Below are 11,059 nucleotides of genomic sequence, written 5' to 3' on the forward strand. Positions count from 1 at the left end.
CTTTATTGTAGATCTACTCTTGCTCCTTCTCTTTTCTTCCAATTCAATTTGAGGTAATTCATAATAATTGTATTTCTTTTGATTGTGGTTGTTAATTCTTTGCAATAATCGTTGTTAGATTTCATTCTAGTTATCAATTTACTATGCTTTTCTTTTGTGCCTTCCAAGTATTTGATGAAAGGCTTGGTTGGATTTTAGTATAGATTTTATTCCTCTTGGCCTAGGTAGAGTAACTAGTGACGCTTGAGTTATCTAATTCCTTTGTTGATTGATAATTAGAAGTTGCTAATTGATTTGGATGCCACTAAAGCTAGTCTTTTCCTTGGGAGTTGGCTAGGACTTGTGGAATCAAGTTAGTTCATCCATTTGACTTTCATCCATGGTTAGAGGTTAACTAAGTGGTAGCAATGGACAATTTATGGTCACAATTGAGGAGGATAACTAGGATAGGACTTCTAGTTCTCATATCTTTCCAAGAGCTTTGTTAGTTGTTAGTTTATTTTCTTTGCCATTTATATTTCTTGTCTAAAACCTCAAAAACCCCAAACATACCTCATAACCAATAACAAGACACTTTATCGCAATTCCTAGGGAGAATGACCTGAGGTTCAATACTTCAGTTTATAAATTTAGGGGTTTGTTACTTGTGACAAACAAATTTTTGTATGAAAGGATTGATGTTGGTTTAGAAACTATATTGCAACGAGCTTTCATTTGAGAATTCTAAACTGTCAAAAAATCCGTTCATCAGGTACTACTCCCAACCTGAAGCAATTGTTACCAACTGGGATATGCTCAGGATAGAGTTCTTGGAAAAACACTTTCTAGCTGAAGTTACAGATAGACTGAGGAAAGAGATTTTCTGCATCATTCAAGGCGAATCAAAGACTCTTTATGAGTATTGGAAGCGCTTCAGGAATCTTTTGGACGCATGCCCCCACCACATGATCGACAAGCTGGTGTTGATCAGCTACTTCACACAGGGCATGAAGTATCAGGATAAGACTACATTGGATGGTGCGAGTACCGGTTCTCTAAAAAAGTATAAGACCGCGGATAAAGCGTGGCAACTGATCACTGGTCTAGCAGAGTCTACTCGGAATGTCAGGCATAGAAACAACCATCCGAAGGCTGTTGCAGATGTAAGACCCAGAACTTTTGAAAAGTCTTATTATGATCAAGTCTCAAATCATATAGCTATTTATAGCCTTAATTTCAAAGATTATTTTGTGTTCCCCGACGGCGCTGCTGCACACGAGCCGGAGAAGCTCGTCCCTGTTGAACTGCCGCCACCGCCACAAGGGTTTTGTCGCCGCCACTTGTGCCACCGCCGGCGAGCACGAAGAGAGAGGGAGAAGGAGATCGGGCGGGAACAGGGGACCAAGGGCGGAGGGAGCACGACAGGGGAAGCCATTGCCGCCTGTCACCGTCACGTGCCTCTGCTGCGTCACCATCGCGCCGTTGCCGCGCCTGGTTGTTGCTGAGGAAGTCACTCCCGCCGCCGCTGCTACTAAGGTTGTCGTCGTCCTCACCAACTTCCAAGAGAAAGTCACGATGGCGCTCCGTTTCTGTTTCTCTGGTCTGTCGAGAAAGAAGCTCATGGGTAGGGTAAACGCCTCTGTTGTGTTTCTCGATCACTGGTGATGGAGCTCGCATCGTCGTCAGCCATGGCCGCTGTGCCTCTGGTCGCCGGGAAACGCCACCGCTGCTGCTGCCGGAAATCGCCACTAGAACTGGTGTCGTTTGGTAAGCTTTAACTCGTCTTCAGTTTCCTTCTCCATTAAAGTTCATCTTTACCATGAGAGTTGTGATGCGGCTGTGTGCTAGGAGTTGCTGCAAGTTGCCGCTGGGATTGTGAATGGAAGAAGAAGACGCTGGTTCTGTCACAGCCGTTCCCGGGGAAGAAATCAGTCGCGCCGCCGTGCCTGGGAGCCGGAAAATGCCACTGCCATCGCCGGAAAATTATGACGGTAAGGGTTTTAAGTTGATTCTCCTTTCTGTTGAGCTTCTGGGAGCTTCATTATCGCTACATATTGTTCAGGTCCCTGCTGCCGCTTGAGGTGGCTGCCGGGCTGCCGCCGAACCGGTTCGGAGACCGTCGCTATCCGGTTCAGCCATTCTCCCTCAGTCTTGGGTTGTATATCGATGCTTGCGTGTCGTGCTCGAAGTTCGCAGCTGCTTCGTTTCGCTAGCTCAGTAAGTAATTTATGTTTCGAAAGCCTTACGTTAGTGTCCCGTACGTGTATTAAAGCCTTTATGGTATTAATGTTCCTAGAGTTAGTAACTGAGGTTGCTTGTTGTAATTTAGAGCTGTTTATGCTGCTGCGAAAATGTGTGGGGCTGTGCTTTGAAGCTGCCTTTGATTTTGAGTTGAGGTGAAAAGAACTTATGAGGCGCTTGGATTATGGAATTGTGTTTTGAGGTAGGGGCGCTTTCCAAAAACTATAGTTTATTATTGGAATTATTACATATGGATACTGATGTGAGATATGGTGTATTTAGTGATTGTATCGGCCTTATGTATTATTTGATTGACTCGAATGTTTATGAATGTTGGTTTGGCTGAGTTGTTGTGCGGCTTTGTGAAATGTAATGTTTTGAAGCTGATTCTTTAAATATTTGAAATCTGAGTTTAATCCGTTGAGGATTGATTTGAATTGAATTGATTATTTTGATGATGTGAAAGATAGAATACCCTTGAAATTCAGCCTGGGTTGCTTTAATTGATTTAGTTTTGATAAATGATTTATTGCTGAACCAATTCTTTAAAGCTTTAGAAATGAGTTAATCACTGGTGCGGTTATCTTCACGTATCCTATTACAGTAATTCCTAAAAACCCTCTACTGAGAACCCTTTCGAGGATGATGTTCTCACCCCCCTACATTTTTCCCCTTTCAGGATATGGGCGCAGAAGTTACGAAGAGCTTATTTAATCGTTGTTGTGATGCTCTGTATTGTTTTAGTTATGGTTTATTGTACCCTCGCCTTTATCTTGATATATTCTGTAAGAGGGATAGGAATTGTATTGGTTAATGCTTGTAATAATATTTATATATATGTATGTATATATACATGTATGTACTCTTTATGAGTTTCTGTAAGTTGTATGGTATGTATGGATGTACGTGGTATAGCAAAAGTATTTTTGGGAGCGGTATTGCGGTTTAAAGTTTCAAACAGGCTCATATTTTAGTATTAAATAGTATAAAAGTCGTCGTAATGTCCGAGCTATCAGAGTCGCGCAGCCGGAAGCGTGAGCTTTGGTAGTTAGGGTGTTACAGCAGAGGTCTCCTCTAGCAGTGAAACTACTACTTTCACACAGGCTGTATGTGAGATGACCAACCTACTGAAGCAGATACAACTGAATCAACAACAACCTCAGCCTCCCCCACCACAACAAAGTCAACAATTGGTTCCTCAAAGAGTATGCGGAATATGTGCTGATTATACTCGTTACACTGATGAGTGTCCGCAGCTCCAACAAGAAGACAACACCTTGGCAGCTACTCATAATTTTTATGACCGCCCGAATCAAGGATACAATCAACAAGGCGGCAATTACAACCAAGGTGGAAATTACAATCAAGGTTGGCAAGACAACTCCAAACAGGGGTGGAGAGATAATTCCAACCAAGGATGGAGGGACAACTACAACAGGGGAGGCAGAGACAACAATGGAAATCAGAGGTGAAACAACAACAACAGACAGCAGAACCAAAACCAGCCTTACAGAATACCTCACCAAAGGCAGTCCCACGCGCCTCAGAACAACCAACAACAGGTCCCCCAAATCACTTACCCATCTTCCTCTCCCAATGACGAGTTGCTTCACTCTCTTGCACAAAGACAAATGGCCATGGAAAACACACTTACTGGTCTGACCTTTGCCATACAAGCTCTCATCTCTCAGATGAGATTGTCAAGTACCTCTAACACTCAACCTTCAAGCTCCAGTGCAATTCCTTCTCAACCTATACCCAACCCCAAAGGTGGCATCAATGCCATCACTTTGAGGTCCGAAACCACACTGCAAGAGAGGAATCATGAGGAGCCAAGCTCAAAGGAGAACATTCAAGCACAAGATGTTGTTGAGGTAGAAGATGCTAAAGAAGAAGATGTAGTACAAGACTTGATTGAAGAAGAAGCAGCTCAACCAAGGAATGGAGCACCAAGGGACGCAGAAGCTGCAAGTGGTGCCATTCTTATTCAATTTCCACACCTTGCTAGGAAGCCCAGAAAGCAGATGGAACTAGACCCTAAAATGGTAGAAATAGTCAAAAAAGTTGAGGTAACTGGTGCACAAAAATTACTTCACACTATGTAATTCCGCACAACTAACCAGCAAGTGCACTGGGTCGTCCAAGTAATACCTTACGTGAGTAAGGGTCGAATCCCACGGAGATTGTTGGCTTGAAGCAATCTATGGTTATCTTGTAACTCTTAGTCAGGAAAACAATTCACTTATCAAATTGAATTACAAAAAATAAGAGAGTATGAAATAAATACTTATTATGCAGTAATGGAGAATATGTTGGGATTTTGGAGATGCTTTGTCTTCTGAATTTCAGCTTTTCTCCTGTATTCCTCTTCCCTCATGCATGCAAAAGTGCAAAGTTCCTTCCATGGCAAGCTCTATGTAAGGTGTCACCGTTGTCAATGGCTACTTCCCATCTCCTCAGTGAAAATGGTCCAAATGCTCTGTCACAGCACGGCTAATCATCTAGAGGTTCTCGATCATACTGGAATAGGATTTACTATCCTTTTGCGTCTGTCACTATGCCCAGCACTCGCAAGTTTGAAGCCCGTCACAGTCATCCAATCCCAGAATCCTACTCGGAATACCACAGACAAGGTTTAGACTTTCTGGATTCTCCTGAATGACGCCATCAATTCTAGCTTATACCACGAAGATTCTGATTATGGAATCTAAGAGATACTCATTCAATCTAATATAGAACGGAGGTGGTTGTCATGCACACGTTCATGGGTTGAGGAAGGTGATGAGTGTCACGGATCATCACCTTCTCCATAATTAAGCGCGAATGAATATCTTAGATAGGAACACGCATGTTTGAATGGAAAATAGAAGTACTTGCATTAATTCATCGAGACGCTGCAGAGCTCCTCACCCCCAACAATGGGGTTTAGAGACTCATGCTGCCAAAAGGTACAAATTTCAGATCTAAAATGTCATGAGATACCAAATAAATCTCTAAAAGTTGTTTAAATACTGAACTAGTAACCTAGCTTTACAGAAAATGAGTAAACTATGATAGATAGTGCAGAAATCCACTTCTGGGGCCCACTTGGTGTGTGCTGGGGCTGAGACTAAAGCTTCTCACGTGCCTGGGCTATTTTGGGCGTTCAACGCCAGGTTGTAACCTGTTTCTGGCGTTGAACTCCAACTTGTAACCTGTTTCTGGCGCTGGACGCCAGACTGCAACATAGAACTGGCGTTGAACGCCAGTTTACATCATCTATCCTTGAGCAAAGTATAGACTATTATATATTGCTGGAAAGCCCTAGATGTCTACTTTCCAACGCAATTAGAAGAACGCCAATTGGACTCCTATAGCTCCAGAAAATTCATTCCGAGTGCAGAGAGGTCGGAATCCAATAGCATCAGCAATCCTTTTTCAGCCCGAATCAGATTTTTGCTCAGCTCCCTCAATTTCAGCCAGAAAATACCTGGAATTACAGAAAAGCACACAAACTCATAGTAAAGACCAGAAATATGAATTTTTCCTAGAAACTAATGAAAATATACTAAAAGCTTAACTAAAACATCCTAAAAACTACATGAAATTAACCCCAAAAAGCGTATAAAATATCCGCTCATCGCAACACCAAACTTAAACTGTTGCTTGTCCCCAAGCAACTAGACAAATAAAATAGAATACAAATGAGTCACGAAGCAATAATATCTCCGAGTTTTTGAGTGAAGCTCAGATTCTAATTAAATGAGCGGGACTAGTAGCTTTTTGCTTCCGAACAGTTTTGGCATCTCGCTTTATCCATTGAAGCTCAAAGTGATTGGCATCTATAGGAACTTAGAATTCAAATAGTGTTATTGATTCTCCCAGTTCAGTATGTTGATTCTTGAACACAGCTACTTTTATGAGTCTTGGCCGTGGCCCTAAGCACTTTGTTTTCCAGTATTACCACCGGATACATAAATGCCACAGACACAAGCCTTGGATCCTTTTTACTACCCTTGCCTTTTGGTTTTAAGGGCTATTGGCTTTTTCTGCTTGCTTTTTTTTTTTTTGCATGCTTTGTATTCACTGCTTTTTCTTTCTTCAAGAATCATTTTTATGATTTTTCAGATTATCAATAACATGTCTCATGTTCATCATTCTTTCAAGAGCCAACATATTTAACATTCAAGAACATCAAATTCTAAAGACATATGCTCTGTTCAGGCATTCATTCAGAAGGCAGAAAGCATTGCCACCACATGTAAACAATTAGAATTTGTTTTATTAAAAATTCGAAAAATATTGCCTCCTTATTCTAAAGAAAATTTTCTATTTTATTCATGTTTAATGATGATGACAAAAATAAATTATAGCTTAATTGGAGATAAAATAACTACTAATTACCACTATAACTTCTAAGGTAAAACTAAAATAAGAACAATTATCACAGAGTTAAGGTTAAGATTAGAGCTCAACAACCTTGAGTTTGGGATGTGGATGTTCCTCTAGTCTGTGGAGTGCTTGGTCCTTCAAGAGATAACTTCTGACGCTTCAGTTCCTTTAAGTCACGCCCTTGCTCTTCTTGTTCCCTGAGCAGTTTGCAGAGCATACTGTTTTGATTTTGCTGTTCTTCCTTTATTTGGTCCATAGATTCTTGCAACTTGGTGACAGATGCTTCAAGCTGTTCCCAATATTCAAATTGAGGGACTTCCAGGAGAGATTCTTGCGCCCTCCTCTTGATGGGGTCATCCTGCATTTGTTGTTTTTCCATTGTGGTTTTAGTGATTGGTTGCTCCACTGAGATGTACTCCGTTATTCCCATCCTTACTCCAGCATCTTTGCAGAGCATAGAGATTAGGCTTGGATAAGCCAACCTGGCATCTTTAGAGTTCTTGTTTGCAAGTATGTAAAATTCAGATGGAATCAGTTGATGAACTTCCACTTCTTTTCCCAACATAATGCAATGGATCATCACTGCTCTTTTGATGGTGACTTCAAAACGGTTGCTAGTGGGCAATATAGAACGCCTAATGAAGTCCAGCCATCCTCTGGCGACTGGTTTAAGATCTTCTCTCTTGAGTTGATTTGGGACACCCTTGCTGCTGGTGGTCCACTGGCTCCAGGGATGCATATATCCTTTAGAATCTTATCCAGGCCCTTGTTTATTCTCATCATCACTACAAGAAAATACGTTTTTTGCTACGCTTTTAAAGCGTGGCGAAAAGTTGAAAAAAGCGTAGCGATAGCTTTTCGCCACGCTTTTTGAGCTACCGGCACGCTTTTAAAAGGGTCACGTCTGCAAGGCTGCCGGTTGCTCTATCGCCACGCTTTTAGTAACCTATCGCCACGCTTTATTTTTTGCCACGCTTTTAAATATTGTCACGCTTTAAAAGCGTGGCCATATGTGCCAGATATGGCTACGCTTTTAAAGCGTGCCAATAGCAATATATAGGTACGCTTTAAAAGCGTGCAAATAGAGTTACATATGGCTACGCTTTTAAAGTGTGCCAGTAGCGAGACATACGGCTACACTTTTAAAGCGTACCAATAGCAAGATATGGCTACGCTTTAAAAACGTGCCAATAGAGTTACATATGGCTACGCTTTTAAAGCGTAGCTATATCCTTATCAAATTAAAAAAAAATCCTAGTATATACTTTTACATGTACTCTAATACACTCCAAAAACAATAAAAAACATTAACAAAAATACGTGAATATTATTTTTTAAAAATTAATCAATAAAAATTAGTATTACATTAGTAAAATCCAAACCAAATTAGCTATATCAATTTCTTATAGCCAAAGTAGTTATAAAAATTAATAACATCCTCAAACATGTCTCTCCTATAAAGTGGTAAAAGAATAAAAGTTGAGTTATACATATTTCCCTGAACCATACTACAACATAAATCTCTTCTTTTCCTCCTCCACTTCAAATCTCACATGTCATGTGAAGAACTACCATCGTTGTCTTTCAAGTCTGTATCTGCATTATGCTTCACTAAATACTCAGCTATTACTTCCTGCTCGCAGACAACAGCGTAATGCAGTGGTGTTTGTCCATCATTATCCTTATAAAAGTACAAAACACACGACAACATAAGCAAAATTTCAAATTCAGCTTTCGGAAAATAACTAAAAATGCATAGAACGGTCTTCTACTGCACATGCTAAACTAAGAATAAGCAACTCTGACATTAAGGTAGCCACAATCCACGGCTCAGTGTAATGATGTCCGACCTTCACTATCTACAACCACTCTCATTAATCAAATATTGAGAAAGGGAAAGTATAATAGCAAACTAAATGATTTGATATAGTGTTGTAGCACAGAAAAATGATCCAAAAGATCCTTTATGACTATAGGAAACTGATGGTTAAATAACTGTGGATTTACCTTCAAAAGTGGAATTGGGGGTTTGTCTTCACCAGAAGCAAATGCTTCTCGTTAACTGCATCACGAATATACGGATACATATTCATTGCAGTTCTTGAATGGAAATCTCCACCGTCTTCAAAGGCTTCCAACATGCTCTTACAATTAGCAAGATGTGCAAGGATCCTAAACAAGAAACAGAGAGTAAAACAAAGGAACACATCAATCTACCTTCTGAAAACAAGTAACATTAAATAATACATGATATATGATGTACCTCATCTACAGGTTCAATATTTTGAAAGAGGGGTTCCAAAACTGATCTTTGCATAGTCATGGAGATGGAACCAGATCATGGCCTAGAGAAATTTAAATAACAAAATCAAATCAACAAAAATATTAAATTATAAGTGTATGTCTGTCAACAAAACAAGTTTCATAAATAAGTACATACCAAAGCTTCAAGCTGCAACTCAATTTATCATAAACAGCATGTCTAAATGAGAAGGAAACCAAGTCTATCTGCATTTTAATCCTGCCATTGGTTCTCTATCAGTGTCAATGGCATTCAATTTCCAATTTTCTAATAATGAAGGCAAGAAATGGTTTCTCTCAATCCTCATTTCATGTAACTGAAAAATAAAAAAGTTAGAAAAGATTTCTTACAGTATGTTCATGTTCAATAGGCAACTGAAGGAGCTTGAGCTTGGAATGATTCCACTTAATTTGTTAAAACTGAGGTCTCTGAAAAAGAAGTTATGTCCAAAGCAAGTATTATTCAAGAGAGAAAAGAAATGGCTTCAAAAAGTCAACTTAAAATATTTTAACCCCCTATATTGTAGTCAAAAGACTGAACTGAGAAGCATGTTGATGCATGCACTTCATCAAATAAAAAAGAAGCAAGAATTATGAGTAGCTTCAATTTCTGAATAAAAAAATTCATACCACTCCCTTGCACCACCCTAGAACAATTAAGAACAATTCTTTGGTCGACCAATTATAACTAAAATGTATTTCAAAAAGAAACAGCTAAAGGTTTAAATTTCAGGGGAATATGGTAAAGATTCACACAGCCTCTAAAGAGTTGTCTAGCTCTGAATAAAATTTGGTATAGTTCCAGAAATTGATTATTGCCTAGTCGACTACAGTATAAGAGAGAAAGGAATACTCAAGCATTACATTATTGTTATCCAACAGCTGTCACACCAAATCATAATGTTTCTGCCATTATCGCTGCTCCATTTTATATGTTATGGAACCTTTTCAGTGGTTTTATGATTCCTCATAAGGTGTGGAAACCTGAACCTGAATCTGTAGTTGATTTATTCTGTTTATTTGAGTTCTGCTTTATTTGGCAAGGTCTTAAGTAATTAAACTGTAACTTTGGACAGAATGATTTGATCATGTAGCATTCTTTCAAGGATTGAATTAATAAAGAAAATCTTGAGGAATATAATAATAGTTTTTCTCTATTGATTAACCAACAGCCAGTAACTATCATTTACTATGACATATATGTTAGATTTTCCTCTTCATTTCACGACTAAAGTGTTCATTTTACTATATTTTCTTAAACTGCCGGTGGCAAAGTGCTAAATATATATATATACACTTCATTTGCACCCAAGACAGTTTTCTTCCCATTATTTTAGTACTGGGTTCCAGTTTTCACAAACTAAATGAAGCATAATTCGGAAGTTTCATGTCTATAAGCCAAATGGTGAAAATTAATACTGAGGCAAAATTTTAACGAGAATGAGATGCCTTATCTGACATACATCAATATTAGCTTGCAATTCAGCATTAGCCTCTGGAACTACTGGAATTCCCCAGCCAATTCTATCACGTGGTCAGGATTTCTTGACACCATCAGCATTAGCTTTACCAGCTACTCTCAATTTACAGTCATGACATATTGAAATTAAGTATTGTCATATCTGAATTGTCAACTTTTCATCCTTGAAAGAAATATCTTCTACTTGATGGAGTATGATGGGAGGTGGAGAGAAAGTAAAGATGGTGAACAATAACTAAATAAACATGTTCCAAGTTCTATACATACATGCTCAGAAACTCCCTCAATTAAGTAAAAGGAAGAAACAAAAGCAAAATGAATAAAATGTAACATGGCAGAAATAGAATTAAAAGATGTATATTTATATGGATGTAAAAAGACGCATAAGCAAAACCGCGTCTTAACATGATCAAGACAAATAACATGCAAGCTTTCTGGTTAATTTGTACGAAAACAAGGTTTTTCGTCAGAAATTTGGGAGTTTCATTAAAAGAATTTCAAAAATTTGACAGCAACATTATGATTTAGAGAATTGTAAATGGAATAAGTAAAACAAATTCCTTACACATGATTCAATTTAGTGAGCTTTGCAAATATAGCAGGTAGATTCCCAGAAAAATGGTTGGATGTAAGATACCTACAGAGAAGTTGAAGTTTAGAATAGATAAATTCAACACTTTAGGTTTA

At 38.9% G+C, this 11,059-nt stretch overlaps 1 long non-coding RNA gene across 2 annotated transcripts; it reads right to left on the reverse strand.

The window, feature by feature from the left end:
- Positions 8,370-10,404, reverse strand: LOC110270955. 2 transcript variants are annotated; one of them, XR_002360819.1, is made up of 3 exons: positions 10,356-10,404; positions 8,599-8,763; positions 8,370-8,446 (listed from the first exon to the last, which is right to left on the reverse strand). It is a non-coding gene; the product is annotated as an uncharacterized LOC110270955 (long non-coding RNA). The 2 variants fall into 2 exon arrangements; XR_002360810.1 differs by lacking the exon at positions 10,356-10,404 and adding an exon at positions 8,855-8,972.

This window comes from Arachis ipaensis, chromosome B01 (genome assembly GCF_000816755.2).
Source record: "Arachis ipaensis cultivar K30076 chromosome B01, Araip1.1, whole genome shotgun sequence".
Taxonomy (NCBI): Eukaryota; Viridiplantae; Streptophyta; class Magnoliopsida; order Fabales; family Fabaceae; genus Arachis; species Arachis ipaensis.